The sequence below is a fragment of the Engystomops pustulosus genome, chromosome 5 (assembly GCF_040894005.1).
Source record: "Engystomops pustulosus chromosome 5, aEngPut4.maternal, whole genome shotgun sequence".
In the NCBI taxonomy this organism is placed as follows: domain Eukaryota; kingdom Metazoa; phylum Chordata; class Amphibia; order Anura; family Leptodactylidae; genus Engystomops; species Engystomops pustulosus.
The window spans coordinates 155,500,894-155,518,488 of NC_092415.1; the positions used below are offsets into that span (position 1 = coordinate 155,500,894).

At 45.9% G+C, this 17,595-nt stretch overlaps 1 long non-coding RNA gene across 1 annotated transcript; it reads right to left on the reverse strand.

Annotated features, from left to right (window-relative positions):
* Positions 1 to 4,029: 4,029 nt before the first annotated feature.
* LOC140133390 (uncharacterized) lies at positions 4,030 to 17,547 on the reverse strand. The gene is made up of 3 exons (XR_011855884.1): positions 17,306 to 17,547; positions 7,884 to 8,029; positions 4,030 to 4,943 (listed from the first exon to the last, which is right to left on the reverse strand). It is a non-coding gene; the product is annotated as an uncharacterized lncRNA (long non-coding RNA).
* Between the last annotated feature and the right edge of the window lie 48 nt (positions 17,548 to 17,595).

Below are 17,595 nucleotides of genomic sequence, written 5' to 3' on the forward strand. Positions count from 1 at the left end.
TTTATTTATCATTTCCTCACTATTTCTAGATCTCTGCTTCCTGTTTTTCTATAGGAAGCTTATATGTTTATTTCCAGTGGATATAACTTTGTCCCTGGTCATATGATGGACAGGCAGCTGCACAAGACTTTTTTATCACCAAGACTAATGATAGTAATGGCTTGTGCACCCTTGTGTCCATCACAAACCATGGACAAATTTCTATCCACTGGAAGTAACCATAGAAGTCCTATATTTTCTCTGTGTATGGAGCAGAATGTGCGCCATAATGGTACCACTGAAAAGGACAACTCAACATGTAAAAAATGAGCCCTAAACCAGCTCTGTCAACTAGAAAATATTGAAGTTATGTCTCCGAAAAGATGGTGATATGAATATAATTGAGATTTTCTCTATATTACCTTTTCTTCAGTAAAATTGTAAAAATATATTTAAAAAAACCATATAAATGAAATATCACCGTGTAGGTTTACTTACCCGGTCCATTCGCGATCCAGCGGCACATTCTCTGCGGTGGATTCGGGTCTTCCGGCGATTCACGAAGGCAGTTCTTCCGACGTCCACCAGGTGTCGCTGGTGCCCTGAAGTCCGCCGATGTCCGCCGGAGTTCACGATCCGTTGCTGGGTGCAGGTAAGCGCATGTCCAGCGACACTTTTTTTTAAAAAATGTGACACTTTTTCGGAATCCGTCGGGTTTTCGTTCGGGCACGCCCCCCGATTTTCGTCACGTGCATGCCAGCGCCGATGCACCACAATCCGATCGCGTGTGCCAAAACCCGGGGCAATTCAGGGAAAATCGGCGCAAAACGGAAAAATTCGGGTAACCCGCCATAAAAACACGATTCGGGCCCTTAGTAAATGACCCCCAATATGTTATTTTTAGTGTATGTTGTACGGTCCCAAAAAAATACAAGATGAAAGGAAACCAAAATTTACGATTTTCTTTTCCTACATACTCTTATGGAGCAGCACTGAGACACCCTCTGATCAGCAAGTTAGGCCCAATCTATAATGGGGTAATTTATGGGGTTTTACTTTTATTTTAGCCTCTTAAAGTGACTTGAAATTCGAGCAGTTGCCTCAAAAGCATGATTTTGTGTTTTTTATGTAAATGTGTCAGGCTTCTGGGGTAGTGAACCCCCTGGACCACCGTGGATGGTAACACAAGCCGACACCTGGGACCAGAGTCTAAGTGGCACCCGGTCTTCACCAGAGCCCGCCGCAAAGCAGGTTGGTCTTGCTGCGGCGTAGTGCCGGGAGGTCGTTCCACAGATGTGACTTGTCGGCAGTGGCAGCCAAAGGTACAGAATCATTAGGCCAGCAGTTCTCAACCTGGGGGTCGAATGACCAAAACACATGTGTGCAATAAGCACTCACTGCGACCTGCCGGCTGCTCTATAGAGAGGAAGCTTAAGGACCTTTGGTGATGTCATCATCACATGACCCTCTGGCTTCTCCTCTATACAGACTCCCACGGAACAGGATTGCTCTGCTCATAGTGAGTAGAAACTAGAACTTGAAGCACAGGATTGAGTGGACACCAAAACTGGGGGCAGAAAGGGGGGAACTAGAACTGGGGCAGGAGGGGGGGGGGGGGTTCTAGAACTGGGGGCAGCAGGGGGGACCAAAACTGGGGGCAGGAGGGGGGATGAAAACTAGGGAAGCTGCAGTAAAGCAGAAGTCTGGCAGCTCAGAAATCGGGACAAAGAGATGGAGGAGGAGAAGCCTTTAGACTCATCTATGTGATACCAGGGCTGCTGCAGACACCACAGGGAGTGTGATGGTATGTGACATGTATGGATGTGTATTACTGATCCATATAGTGAGTGTACAGTATGTGTGATGATGTGTTTGCCTGCATGTGTATCTGTATGTATGTATCTGTCTGTCTGTCAGTGTGTGTGTGTTTGCCTCCATGCTTGTATGTATGTATCTGCATGTAGCTATACTTGCTGCATGTGTGACTGCCTGTTGGTTTGTATGTACATGAGAAGGAGAGAGGGTTGTGTGTCAGCAGTGATGTGTATTAGGAGGTTCTGCAGTAGCTGAACTGCGTATTATGAGTTTCCGCAGCAGCTGAGATTTGTATTATGAAGATCCACAGCAGCTCAGGGATGTATTATGAGGTTCCGCTGCAGCTGAGGGGGTGTATTATGAGGTTCCGCTGCAGCTGAGGGGGTGTATTATGAGGTTCCGCTGCAGCTGAGGGGGTGTATTATGAGGTTCCGCTGCAGCTGAGGGGGTGTATTATGAGGTTCTGCTGCAGCTGAGGGGGTGTATTATGAGGTTCCGCTGCAGCTGAGGGGGTGTATTATGAGGTTCCGCTGCAGCTGAGGGGTTGTATTATGAGGTTCTGCTGCAGCTGAGGGGGTGTATTATGAGGTTCTGCTGCAGCTGAGGGGGTGTATTATGAGGTTCCGCTGCAGCTGAGGGGGTGTATTATGAGGTTCTGCAGCAGCTCAGGGGTGTATTATGAGGTTCCGCAGCAGCTCAGGGGTGTATTATGAGGTTCCGCAGCAGCTCAGGGGTGTATTATGAGGTTCTGCAGCAGCTCAGGGGTGTATTATGAGGTTCTGCAGAGTTGAAGCTTCAGTTTTATTACTTGGCAGAGGGTAGGGGCACAAATCTTTAGGCTCGTCCTGTTGGTTAAATGACCTCAAAACTGCCCTGACCATGATACGGCTATTTGGGATGATAAACTAGGGAATATTTCGGGGAACAGGAGACTGTTTGGGATTCTGAATTTTAAATACTGTCACGTGAGTTCACTGCAAAGCGGCCCCCTGAGGTTCTGTCGCCCAGGGGCCTACTAAAACCTGGAGCCGACCCTTGGTAGGAGGGAGGGGGAACTAGAACTAGGGGGCAGTATTATGGCAGTGATATTCTTCTACATAGGGGGCAGTATTATGGCAGTGATATTCTTGTACATAGGGGGCAGTATTATAGTAGTTATATTCCTGTACATAGGGGGCAGTATTATAGTAGTTATATTCCTGTACATAGGGGGCAGTATTATAGTAGTTATATTCCTGTACATAGGGGGCAGTATTATAGTAGTTATATCCTTGTACATAGGGGGCAGTATTATAGTAGTTATATCCTTGTACATAGGGGGCAGTATTATAGTAGTTATATCCTTGTACATAGGGGGCAGTAGTATAGTAGTTATATCCTTGTACATAGGGGGCAGTATTATAGTAGTTATATTCCTGTACATAGGGGCAGTATTATAGTAGTTATATTCTTGTACATAGGGGGCAGTATTATAGTAGTTATATTCTTGTACATAGGGGGCAGTATTATAGTAGTTATAGTCTTGTACATAGGGGGGCAGTATTATAGGAGTTATAGTCTTGTACATAGGGGGGCAGTATTATAGTAGTTATATTCTTGTACATGGTTTGGGGTCACCGCAACATGAGGAACTGTATTGCGGGGTCACAGCATTAGAAAGGTTGAGAACCACTGCACTAGGCAGTCTTGTGGTCAGGAACAGGCAGATGGTCAAGGCAGGCGGCAATGAAGCGAGGTCAGGACTGGCAGTGAAGGAGCGAAGTCAAGGTCAGGTCTGGGGTCACAACAGGAGGTCCGAACATAGGTAACTATAACAGAGGGAAGCTTTCTCATAGGAATGAAGCGCTAAGATCCGATGGGGGATGCTGGGAGCAGCCGGTCTTAATAGAAACCTGGGAAATGGAAAGCGCCAATCAGCCCTAGGGACCGGAGACACGCGTGCTGGCCAGCTGGGATGGGAGCAGGAACGCAGAGAGGTAAGTGAGTCCAGGCTGCCACCACGGAGAGGGGCACGGGTGTGCCTGCGATCCGAGATGTGGATCGCAGGGGCACCCGTGACAGTGAGAAATCGCACCTAAAGTTCAAAGCCCTATAACATCCTACAAAAATGAGAAGATGCATAAAAAAACCTGTCCACATAAAGTAGACATCCAGTAAATGTTAGGTATCAACATTTAAATTTTGAATTTCGAAAATCAAGAATTTTTCAAAATTTTCAACAAATATCGTTTTTTTTTTCAGAAATAAACGCAAAACATACCACCAAAATGTTTCAATTAACATGAAATATAAAGTGTCACAAAAAAAACATTCTCAAAATCCCCTGGATATGTTAAAGCTTTCCGAAGTTATAACCACCTGTAGTGACACTGAGCTGATTTGAAAAAATGGGCCGTGTCAGGAAGGTGAAAAGTGGCTTTGGCATTAAGGGGTTAATAATTCGAAGGGGTTGCTGTGTATAATACAATAAATTTCGAGATAGCAGGGTATGCAATATTATCTACTGGGTACTTTATATATTTTATAAGCCTGTATTTAGGGATAATATGGTAAATTGCAACTTTGCCCAAAAGTCACTACCTGCTACTATTTCAGAACCAACATTACCAGAGGTAACAAGAGGTAACATGTAACTCAAAGCAATTCTCTGACAAATTTACAAACATTCATTATTAAATACATAAGAAGATTAACATTTTTACATCTAAAACCATAAAACCCAATCATTGTGGTGGTGGTGGTCACTCCTGCAGGCCTAACAACCATAAAGGATCAGAAAGCCAGGCTTGTCTTATGAATGCAGGGCAGCAGCATCAGAGTTGTGGGGATGTCACACATGGTCACGCGCCACGTGCGCCACAGCCCTCCTGCCTCGCATGGTGTATCTTACTGGATGCAAGTTATCCAGCCCTCATGACAGGATTACTGGCTGACGCATCTGAGGGGGCACAATATTTAAAAACCAAAATGTGCACAGGCAAGCTGATGCATTACAGTGTTCTGACAACATCCCTGGATTGAATATTTGTGATCTTCCTCCGCTTCCTCCTATTATTCTTTCTGAAGAAGAGAATGAGTTGCTTATGTGGTAAGCCTGCTTTTTCAAATTCTTTTCTTGCAGTCTGCATTATACAGCTTTTTGTGGTTGCCTATAGGTGCAATGAAGACAGAAAGAGCCATCATGAAAAAGTATAAAGAGGTAACTTGTGAATCTGAATAATCTGATGGTTGCCTGGACTCCTTCATGATTATGATTATGATAAAGGAGGAAGTCAAAGGTTCCCTTAAAAAAAGGTTACAAACCTACAATTTACACTATTAAATATTGAGAATCCCAGTACCTCATTAACCAATTATATTAGCGACATATGAGATTCAGTCAAAGAGGGACAAATCAATATCAGTGATGTATAGCCATTGTCTGAGGAATTGGATTGGGAAAATAAACCAGTATTCCAACCAGTATTCCCACTGAAACAGTGGCGTAGCTTGATGCTGATGGGCCCCAGTGCAAAGTCTGTGCCAGGCCCCCGACTATAATGTATGGTTCATAGAACTATTTTAATTTAAAGGGAAAGGGGACTGGGAGAAGGAAAAGATGGCAGTAAAATTTAACTTTTATTATTACATTTAAAAATATTTTCTCATTTTTTTCAAGTTTATTAGATTGATGATAAAGGGCAAGGAGCGAGGGTTATTCCCCTCGTAAGTAGGAGTGGACCCCTGTTTGTTCGCAGGTCTACAGATCTAAATTCTAGATCAGTATTGCTTTGTTCTGTAGATACAATTAACTGGCAACATAGCACTGATTGTATCAACCAGAGTGTGTTTTTAAATATTGTAATTGTAACACTCATAGGTTGCAAAAGAAGTGCTGATATGGAGAACAAACAGGGGTCCACTCCTACTCACTCCTTCTAAAAAATTAGAAAATATTTTTAAATGTAATAATAAAAGTTAAATTTTACTGCCATCTTTTCCTTCTCCCAGTCCCTTTTCCCTTTAAATTAAATCAGTTAACAATCGGTGGTGTACACCTGGCAGAATTTTTCCAGCATCAAAATAAATAACCAGTCTTCTGAACCTACCATTATTTTCCTGGTTCATAGAACTAGTCTTCTCTTATGGGAAAGTGAGACTTTATGGGCCCCCAAAGCCTCTTGGGCCCGGTTGCGACCGCATCCTCTGCACCCCCTCAAGTTACGCCCCTGCACTGAAAGATACTGATTACCTCCTTAAAATGGTCCAAGTGACCACGAACATAGAGAAGGTTAAGGTGGTGAAGCCAGTGCAGGACCTAATGTTTAAAGGTCTGATAGATAGATAGATGCAAAGAGTCTTTCCCATCCACTAAATTATTTTGAGTGAAAAAGGCCTGATAAAGCAGATCAGAAAAAAATCCTACGAGGAAGGTGCTGTCCGTTTATAACTTTTTATGACATAAGGATTGAGAAAGGACCCTGTACAGGCCTCTGCAAATGTTTTACAGGCCTGTGAGCAATAGGTGCCCGCAGTCTTCTGTCTGGTCCACGAGAGAGGAAAAGAATCAATTGTATGTGTAAGTAATGTGTGTAATTGATTATAAGAGCACATAGACAGATACAATGTGAGTCAGCAGAGTGCACGGATCTCTCTGTTTTAACGGCTGCTTGGAGGCGGAAGGAGAAGGGGAAGCCACGTGACATTTCGGGGGGCTGCTGCTGGACATTTCATTAATAAGGGTTCTGCTGCTTTGGACATTTCATCAATAAGGGGGGCTGCTGCTGGACGTTTCATTAATTGGAGCCTACTGTGAACATTTCATTATTAGGGGGCCTGCTGGACATATCATTAATAAGGGGGTCTGCTTCTGATGACATTTCATTAATTAGGGGGCTGCTGTGGCTCCATTGAGTTGTATAGAGCAGAACGGTCATGCGCGGCCGTCTTCTCCATTACTCACTTGCTGTGACGAGGGGTCTGACTGAAGTAACTGGGAAAATACATTCATTTAATTCATTCAAAATGTAACTTTCACAATGAATTAAATAAAGTGCTCTGCAAAGATTGATACCCAATTTCTCATGAGTGTACCAATACCCCACATGTGGTGGTTAATTGCTATATGGGCAAACGGCCGGGCATGGAATGCAAACATATGAGGGCTTTTTATTTGAGGGATGAGATACACTGTATAGATAATTCATTTTGGGTGATAATTTAGGTAAATGGGGCCCTTAGGCTGCAGTCACACATTACAGTTAAAACTACATCGCAATCAGTTTTGAGGTGGTTTTTGGTGCAGTTTTGTCAATTTCACAGGTGAAAGACATGAACTGAATGAGTGAATTTGATTTTGAAGGAGAAAGCTGTTCAACAGATGTCATTCACCTGTTGATTTGATGTCTTTCACTTATTAAAATAAGTAATACCACCTAAAACCACCCCAAAACTAATTGCGATGCAGTTTTAACTGCAACGTGTGACCGCACCCTAATAGTTGTAAAAGAGTCTCATCCACTCCAGTATTTTGGGTTTAAAAAAATGAGCACAAAAGATCTGATAAAGCTGTTATCCCTAAAGCTGTAAAAAAAGGTATATAGTATCACAAAATCCCACATGGATTGTCCATTGATAATTTTGTATGACAAGGCTTGAGAAAGTATGGGGCTCATCTCTAAACAATTCACCCAGAAAATCAACTTTGAAGTGAAATGTAAATTGGTAGCATAAAGTCAAGGAGGCGGAGAGTTTAACAGTACAGTCAAGCTCTCCCTGCCTTTGAACACCACCTCCTGTGTCTTACATCATACACCAGACTTCAGTAGATCTGGATAGTGATGTCTCTGGGTGCAGGACTATTAATTACACTGAAGGGGGCATTCTGAGACAGAGAGCTTGACTTCAGTGGTAAACTCTCTTCCTTCTTGACTTTATACAACAAATTTACACTTACTTCAAAGTTGATTTTCTGGATGCTGTCACCCCGGGCCACAAAAGAAACATCATCTGGAAGGTGTTCAGCTGCATGGCAACATACTGGTAGTGGTTTATTAGGTATATTTCTGCTGACAGGTTCCCTTTAACCCCTTCCAAGTGTCAGTACGTACCGGAAAGCTGGGACCTCCATGATCATGAAATTGGATCTTCAGCACTATCGTAGTATTCAATGGAGCACTAAGATGCATACTCATCTCACCGTTCCACTGACTAGTTGCAAAATAATTATCGGTATGGAGGTCCCAGCAGTCACATCCTGTGGATAAGGGATAACATACACACTTGGTAACTTGACATCTCTATTAGAGATGAGCGAGCACTAAAATGCTCGGGTACTCGTTATTCGAGACAAACTTTTCCCAAGGGGACCAAGGATCTGCACAGGGAAGCTTGGCCAAGCACCTGGGAACCTCAGAAAAGGATGGAAACACCACGGAAATGGACAGGAAACAGCAGGGGCAGCATGCATGGATGCCTCTGAGGCTGCTTAATCGCACCATTATGCCAAAACTATGGGCAACAGCATGGCAATGACAGAGTGACCGAATGAGGCTAGATAGCATCTAAAACATCCAATAATTGACCCTGACACTATAGGGGACTATGCAGAGGCAGTGGCAGCAGCGGCAGGCTAGAGAGTGTCTTGGCAACATACCCCAAATGGACTCAGGCTTAAAACCAATGGGTGGCAGAGAGGAACCAAAGGAGGTGAGCAAGAAGCGCTCAAATAATATCGGTAAATGATAAAAGTTTGCCAGTATATTTTGTGGATTACACAGCAGGGTGGCGACAAAGTTAACAAGTTTGATGTGGAAGCCATGAAAACAACCCAAAATTCTGCCTGACACAGCTCGTTTGATAAGGGGACCATGTATGGAGGCAGTGAACTAGTAGTAGATTAAAGGTGCTGCAGTTAAAACTATGTTAGTTGGAACTTGGGATGGAGCTGGCACTCCGCTGCCAGGCGAGCTTTCGCCAATCCAAGCCCCTGTCTCTAGGCTACTCCCCAAACAGCACTTCTAAGAACCTTTTGTATAAGATCAAGTGTAGTAGCGTTCTTATAAGTTTGGGTTATGGCGGGTGAGGGGAATGTAAACAGATGCGCAAGAAGCGCTGAAATAATATTGGTAAATGATAAAAGTTTGCCAGTATATTTTGTGGATTACACAGCAGGGTGGTGACAAAGTTAACATGGAAGCCATGAAAACAATCCAAAATTCTGCCTGACACAGCTCGTTTGATAAGGGGACCATGTATGGAGGCAGCTATATGGACTACTTTTGGAGGCAGCTATGGCGATGACGTGTGGAGGTAGCAATGGAGACAACGTGTGAAGGCAGCTAAAAAGACGACGTGTGGAGGCTGCTATGGAGACAATTTAATTTGGATAGTGCCTGTATGTGGCAGTCCAAAAAAGTTTTCAAACCAGAGGAGCAGGTAGCTGGTCCTCCAGAAAAATTACATAGATTGAGTGCCTGTATGTGGCACTCCCAAAAATTGTTTAAAACAGAGGACAGGGTAGTTGGCCCTCCAGAAAAATTAAATACATAGAGTACTATAGCCAGAGCCAGTTGGCCCTGGCAAAAAAATAGCCAGTTTCCTCTGCTTTAGTGTACAAAGAGGAGGAGAAGGAGGACAATGAGGAGGAGGAGTGCATACATTATTCAGGTTCAGCTTCTTTCACCTGGTGGAGAATGGAAATGCGGAGAAATCCAGGCTTTATTCATCTTAATAAGCGTCAGCCTGTCAGCGCTGTCAGTCGACAGGCGTGTACGCTTATCGGTGATGATGCCACCAGCTGCACTGAAAACCCGCTCGGACAACACGTTAGCGGCAGGGCAGGCAAGAACCTCCAAGGCGTACAGCGCCTGTTCGTGCCACATGTCCAGCTTTGAAACCCAGTAGTTGTAGGGAGCTGTGTGATCATTTAGGACGATGGTATGGTCAGCTACGTACTCCCTCACCATCTTTCTGTAAAGATCAGCTCTGCTGAGACTGGGGACAGGTGACAGTGTCTTGCTGGGGTGACATAAAACTGGAAAAGGCCTTGTAAAGCGTACCCCTGCCAGTGCTGGACAAGCTGCCTGGTCGCCTACTCTCCCTCGCTACTTGTCCCGCAGAAGTACGCCCTCTGCCGCTAGCGCTGTCAGAAGGGAAATACTGTTTCAGCTTGTGCACCAGGGCCTGCTGGTATTCATGCATTCTCACACTCCTTTCCTCTCCAGGGATGAGAGTGGAAAGATTTTGCTTGTACCGTGGGTCCAGGAGAGTGAATACCCAGTAATCGGTGCTGGAATAAATTCTTTGAACGCGAGGGTCACGGGATAGGCAGCTTAGCATGAAATCTGCCATATGCGCCAGAGTCCCAACGCGCAAGAATTCACTCCCCTCACTGGCCTGACTGTCCATTTCCTCCTCCTCCAACTCCTCTTCTTCTGCCCATACACGCTGAACAGTGAAGGACTGAACAATGGTCCCCTCTTCTGTCTCGCCAACATTCTCCTCCTCTTCCTCCTCATCCTCCTCCACCTCCTCCGATATGCGCTGAGAAACAGACCTGAGGGTGCTTTGGCTATCAACAAGGGAATCTTCTTCCCCCGTCTCTTGTGACGAGCGCAAAGCTTCCGACTTCATGCTGACCAGAGAGTTTTTCAACAGGCCAAGCAGCGGGATGGTGAGGCTGATGATGGCGGCATCACCACTGACCATCTGTGTTGACTCCTCAAAGTTACTCAGCACCTGACAGATATCAGACATCCACGTCCACTCCTCATTTTTCAACCCCCAAACAAAGAGGGGTGAAAAAAACCAACATAAACAGCCGAAAAACGTTGATAATAGTACAAAGTATAAATTTTATTGGGTCAAATGACAACAACAGTGGTTAAAAGTGAACCCACTGAGAGGGGACACAAGCAAGAGTTGCATCGCAGGCAACTGATCATAACACCTAGATGAATGGTATGTAAAGGCAACAATGGCCAAATGGGGGTGTAAAAACAGTCATAATGGGAAGCGTGGAAAATAGAGAATTGGTAACCTAATAATCAATACATAAGAACCTTGTGACGAGCTTACCCATATTGTGATCGTTGCCCAGGATAGCAGCAACCCCGAAAAAAAGTTTTTTTGCGCACGCTCCGCATTTCAGCACTACAGACGTTTTGTGCGCATGCTCACATTAGTCGCACTCTTGTTTTTGCGCACGCGCGCCTCACCACGGACAATCCACGGCACTCACATCCGACGGCTTCCATGAGATCTCGCGACACTTCAGCGCCATCTTACTTTCCACCACATGACTGAACTCTGCTGCTTGATTGGCTCCTGGTTCCTTTTTAAATCTGGCTCGTCGCCCTGTTGATCACACCCCCAGACGAAGGCTGTTCCATCAGCCGAAACGCGCGTCGGGGTTGCTGCTATCCTGGGCAACGATCACAATATGGGTAAGCTCGTCACAAGGTTCTTATGTATTGATTAGGTTACCAATTCTCTATTTTCCACGCTTCCCATTATGACTGTTTTTACACCCCCATTTGGCCATTGTTGCCTTTACATACCATTCATCTAGGTGTTATGATCAGTTGACTGCGATGCAACTCTTGCTTGTGTCCCCTCTCAGTGGGTTCACTTTTAACCACTGTTGTTGTCATTTGACCCAATAAAATTTATACTTTGTACTATTATCAACGTTTTTCGGCTGTTTATGTTGGTTTTTTTCACCCCTCTTTGTTTGGGGGTTGAAAGATAGGTTCTGATCAATGTTTTCCAACAAGCCCCATGAGGTGTATTACAGGGAAGGCTAATTACTCTTTGCACTGACAATCTTTATTACCCCTTTTTTTCTCCCCTTCCCTATAGTGTATGTTCAATTTCAGTTAATGTCCACTCCTCATTGTATTTTCGTATAGGAGTTGTATCGCACACCTTTAGGTATAGCTGTTCAGGTGCTCTGGATAGGGTCCCAATCCCATTCAAACATTATAGTACGGAATCCAGTCACACTGATTATGAATTTGAATTTTTTTATTTTTTATTTTTGCACACAGTTGTATTTAAGTGACGTTTCGGTCAATCACTGACCTTCTTCAGACACAGTATGCAAGTTAAGAAAGGGTTTCAAAAGCTGCTATGCAGGCTAGGCGCTTAAGGGGAGAGCGGGGTCCGCTTGTATAGTAGAAGCGCTCCTCATTGTAGACTTGAGGAAGCGGACTGACCTGACTAACAGTTCTGGTGGAAGTTGACATCTGGCAGTCTACAATCGCTCTGCGCTGCTGGTAAACTCTGGATAACATGGTTAGTGTTGAATTCCACCTCGTGGGCACGTCACACAACAGTCGGTGAGCGGGCAGTTGGAGGCGGCGCTGCGCTGCCCTGAGAGTGGCAGCATCTGTGCTGGACTTCCTGAAATGCGCACAGATGCGGCGCAACTTCGTGAGCAAATCAGACAGATTGGGGTATGTCTTGAGGAAACGCTGAACTATGAGATTTAACACATGGGCCAGGCATGGCACATGTGTCAGTCTGCCGAGTTGCAGAGCTGCCACCAGGTTACGGCCGTTGTCACACACAACCATGCCTGGCTTCAGGTTCAGCGGTGCCAGCCACAGATCAGTCTGCGCCGTGATGCCCTGTAATAACTCTTGGGCGGTGTGCCTTTTATCGCCTAGGCTCAGCAGTTTGAGCACCGTCTGCTGTCGCTTAGCGATGGCACTGCTGCTGTGCCTAGAGCTACAGACTGATGGCGCCATGCCCACGGATGGTAATTCAGAGGAGGAGGTGGAGGAGGGGTGGGAGGAGGAGGAGGCATAGTAGGCCTTTGAGACCTGGACCGAGGTAGGCCCCGCAATCCTCGGCGTCGGCAGTATATGACCAGCCCCAGGGTCAGACTCGGTCCCAGCCTCCACCAAGTTAACCCAATGTGCCGTCAGCGATATATAGTGGCCCTGCCCGGCAGCACTCGTCCACGTGTCCGTGGTCAGGTGGACCTTGTCAGAAACGGCGTTGGTCAGGGCACGGAGGATGTTCTCTGACACGTGCTTGTGCAGGGCTGGGACGGCACATCGGGAAAAGTAGTGGCGGCTGGGGACCGAATACCGAGGGGCGGCCGCCGCCATGAGGTTTCGAAAGGCCTCGGTCTCTACCAGCCTATAGGGCAGCATCTCCAGGCTAAGCAACTTGGAGATGTGGACGTTGAGGGCTTGGGCGTGTGGGTGGGTTGCGCTATACCTCCTTTTGCGCTCCAGCGTCTGGGGTATGGAGAGCTGAACGCTGGTGGATGCTGTGGAGGATTGTGGAGGCGAAGATGGGGTTTTCGCACGGGAGGTGTTTGGGCCAGGGTCCTGGGCAGGGGGCTGACTAGCAGATGACACAGGGGAAGGAGCAGTGGTGTGCCCAGCCGGAGGTGAACGGGCTTGGTGCCATTGAGTGGGGTGTTTAGCATTCAGATGCCTGCGCATACTGGTGGTAGTTAAGCTAGTAGTGGTGGAACCCCTGCTGATCCTGGTTTGGCAAAGGTTGCACACCACAGTCCGTCGGTCATCCGGTGTTTCTTTAAAGAACCTCCAGACTTCTGAAAATCTAGCCCTCGCCACGGGAGCTTGACTACGGGCAACATTTGGCGCTGATGCACCAGCTCTGGCCCTGCCTCTCCGTCTGGCCCCACCACTGCCTCTTCCAACCTGTTCGTCTATAGGACTCGCCTTCGTCTCAGAAGCACTGTGTTCACCCGGCCTATCAACCCACCTTGGGTCTGTCACCTCATCATCCTCCGATCCCTCAGTCTGCTCCCCCCTCGGACTTCCTGCCCTGACAACAACTTCACCACTGTCTGACAACTGTGTCTCCTCATCGTCCGACACCTCTTTACACACTTCTTCCACTACGTGAATAATGTCATCATCACCCACAGACTGCGACTGGTGGAAAACCTGGGCATCGGAAAATAGCTCAGCAGCAGGACAAGTGGTTTGTGACTGGGGGAAGGGTCCAGAAAACAGTTCCTCAGAGTATGCCGCTTCAAATGCCAAATTTTCCTGGGAGGGGGCAGACTGGGGGGAAGGAGGCTGAGGTGGAGGAGCTGGAGGAGTGCCGATTTCGGTGACATGGGTGGACTGCGTGGAAGACTGACTGGTGGACAAATGGCTAGAAGCATTGTCCGCAATCCACGACATCACCTCTTCGCACTGTTCTGGCCTCAACAGTGCTCTACCACGAGTCCCAGTAACTTGAGACATGATGAACCTAGGGAGTGTACCTCTGCGGCGTTCCCCTGCTCCCCCATCAGCAGGTGGTGTCTCACCCCGCCCAGGACCACGGCCTCTGACCCCTGCAGTAGTTGGACGCCCACGTCCACGCCCTCGTCCTCTACCCCTAGCCCTTGGGTTAAACATTTTCCAAATTAAAGTGTAAACTTGAAAAAAAAAAAATTTTGTGTTTATTTTTTTTTAGTTTTTTATTTTTTTTAACAAAACGATGCTATCCTATTGCTATGGCTAGTTTCTAACCTACACTGACAGCACACAACTGGATTTTGTGCTTTGCAAGATGAGTTTGAGCTATAAAATGAAATAAAGGTAAAAAAAAAAATAAATCAGCAGACTCTGCCTAATTCTACTCAAACCCCTAATAAATTGTCCCACTTCGGTGTTTGAGGTGGATATGCGTGTCACTAAGAGCTAAACACAACGGTCGCAGGTCTCCCAGCAAATTCCTCACAATATGGTACTAGCTGCACTACTAGTGCCAGCAAGCCCAGCCACAAGCAAACAAAAAAAAGGAAAAAATAACGCTATTGTAGGCCTAAGTAAGCCGTTGGGGTTCTCCTATGGCTATTTTGTAGCCTACAATGAGAGCACACTGCTTTGCAAGATGAGTTTGAGCTATAAAATGAAATACAGCTAAAAAAAAAATAAATCAGCAGACTCTGCCTAATTCTAATCAAACCCCTAATAAATTGTCCCACTTCGGTGTTTGAGGTGGATATGTGTGTCACTAAGAGCTAAACACAACGGTAGCAAGTCCCCCTGCAAATTCCTCACAATATGGTACTAGCTGCACTACTAGTGCCAGCAAGCCCAGCCACAAGCAAATAAAAAAAAAAAGTATAACGTTATTGTAGCCCTAAGGCCTCTTGCACACTAGCGTTGCGTTTCACGTGCGGGTGCAATGCGTGAAAAACTGACGTTTTTGCTGCGTTTTTGTTCCATTTTTCCTAAAGAGTAATTTGCGTTTTTGTTGCGTTTTCGGCGCATTTTTGACGCACGATTCAATGGGAGACTCGAGCATATTTCAAAGGGACCATGGTTTGGGATTAAAATGTGTTATTTAATTGAAAAATAATGTCTTCTTATAATTTGCAAACATCGGCGATCTATTCTTCACTGTTCCGCGCGTATATTATCTCCCGACAATTTAGCAGATGTGAAGAACAGTGAAGAATAGAATAAAATCATTGTACACAGTGAACACAGTGACCACAGGATCATTTAAGATAAAAACACAGTGCAGAACACAGTGCAGAATAGATTACAGATGTTCGGCACATCTGCTTACTTGTCGGGAGATACGCGCGGAGCGGTGCGAACAAAATAGCATGTGAAGAACAATATATATGTGTGTAAAGAACACATTGCAGATGTTTCCATACATCTGCAATGTCTTCTTCACACATATATATTGTTCTTCACATGCTATTTTGTTCGCGCCGTTCCGCGCGTATCTCCCGACAAGTAAGCAGATGTGCCGAACATCTGTAATCTATTCTGCACTGTGTTCTGCACTGTGTTTTTATCTTAAATGATCCTGTGGTCACTGTGTACACTGTGTACAATGATTTTATTCTATTCTTCACTGTTCTTCACTGTGTTTTATTAATTAAATGATCGTTCGCGAGCAGGGGAAATAATGTTATTCGGGTCACCTAGCAACCCTTACGTTAAAAACGCATTGCACTCGCATTGCACTTGCAATGATTGCGAGTGCAATGCGTTCTTGATGCATCTCCATAGACTTGAATGGTGCGTGAAAATTGCGCGTGACTCGCAAAAATAGAGCGTGCTGCGATTTTGACGCGCGTGCAAACGAACGCAAGCACGCGCGTTGAAAACCACGCAAATGGAGAAAGACCCATTGAATACAATGGGACAGAGTGCAATGCGAGTTCTGAGCGTCAAATGCACGCGCAGAACTCGCGCGTGAAAAACGCCAGTGTAGAAGGGGCCTTAGAAGGGCTGTTGGGTTCTTGTAGAATCACTCCTGCCTAACAGTAATCTACTAGCACCCTAACGCTGTCCCTGACCAGCAGCAGCTCTCTCCCTAGCGGCATCCAGACACAAAATGATCCGAGCAGCGCGGGCAGCGGCTAGTCTATCCCAGGGTCACCTGATCTGGCCAGCCAACCACTGCTATCGACGTGTAAGGGTACCACGTCATGCTGGGTGGAGTGCAGAGTCTCCTGGCTTGTGATTGGCTCTGTTTCTGGCCGCCAAAAAGCAAAACGGCGGGAGATGCCATTTTCTCGAGCGGGCGAAGTATTCGTCCGAGCAACGAGCAGTTACGAGTACGCTAATGCTCGAACGAGCATCAAGCTCGGACGAGTATGTTCGCTCATCTCTAATCTCTATGTATTTGAGCCCTTTCCAAACATACAACCTCATAGAATTAATGTGGTTTAAAATCAGAGTGTAACTACAGGGGTAGAAGCCATAGAAACTGCTATGGTGCCCCGGGTTTCAGGGGGCCCGGCCACCCGACCTGCCACACTAAAGAATGGTGGATGTGCACATTATATACATATGCTGCACATTATACAGAACAATGGGGCACATTTACATAACCGTCCACTGGAGTTTACCGAAAGTCCGTTGTCCGACGATAATGCACTGTGCCGCGATACACTAAGATTGTGCGCACGATATCCTGCATGTGTCGCTTCCCCGCTCAGGTCTGACAGTTCACCATCTTTTATGTGGTGCATGTAAGTGCTTGGGATTTTGACACAATTTTAAACTTAAATCCTCCGCTCAGTGCGAATCCGTCTGATCATCCAACGACAGGCCCCCCAATTTGTGTCACATGGAAGCCAGCGCAGCTGCGCCAAAAAACGATCGGGTGCGACACAATCCCAGCGCAGACACCTGTTAAATACTCATATAAATGTATGTGCATATAAATGTATGTATATATATATATGAGTGCATAAATGTGTGTAAGATTGTATATAAATGTGTGTAAGAGTGTATGTGCGTGTATATAAATATATGTATATATAAGTGTATACATGTGTGTAATAGTGTATATAAATGTGTGTATAACTGTATGTATAGAAGTATATAAATGTGTGTGATTGTATAAACGTGTGAGTGTACAAAAATGTATGTAATTTTTAATGGGGAAGAAGGGGCCCCATGCAGAAGTCTGCTCTAGGGCCCTGCCTCTTCTAGTTACATTTCTGAATATTATAATTATTAAATAATAATAACTACTTTACTGTCTACATTTTGGGGTTGTGTCCCCTGTACCCTCCCTTGACCTTTGCTTCATCCTCTTATATGTCTATTTCTGGAAAGCTCTCCCTCCTCCAATATAGGGATAGCGGCCTGAAAGATGGCGTTTCCGCGTTGATCCATGCGCCATGGGCTCCTGGGCCCTGTACACACCGGCAGGTGCTGACAGCAGGACTTGCCCCCGGAGGATGCTGCAGCCCTCATCCTCTCAGCAGCGCAGAACCTGGTTGGGCACCGCCTTAATGACGTCACGGGAGCTGACGAGCCAGCTGTTCGCAAGCAGGCAGGGCCTAGTGTGACGTCACGGAGCTGCATT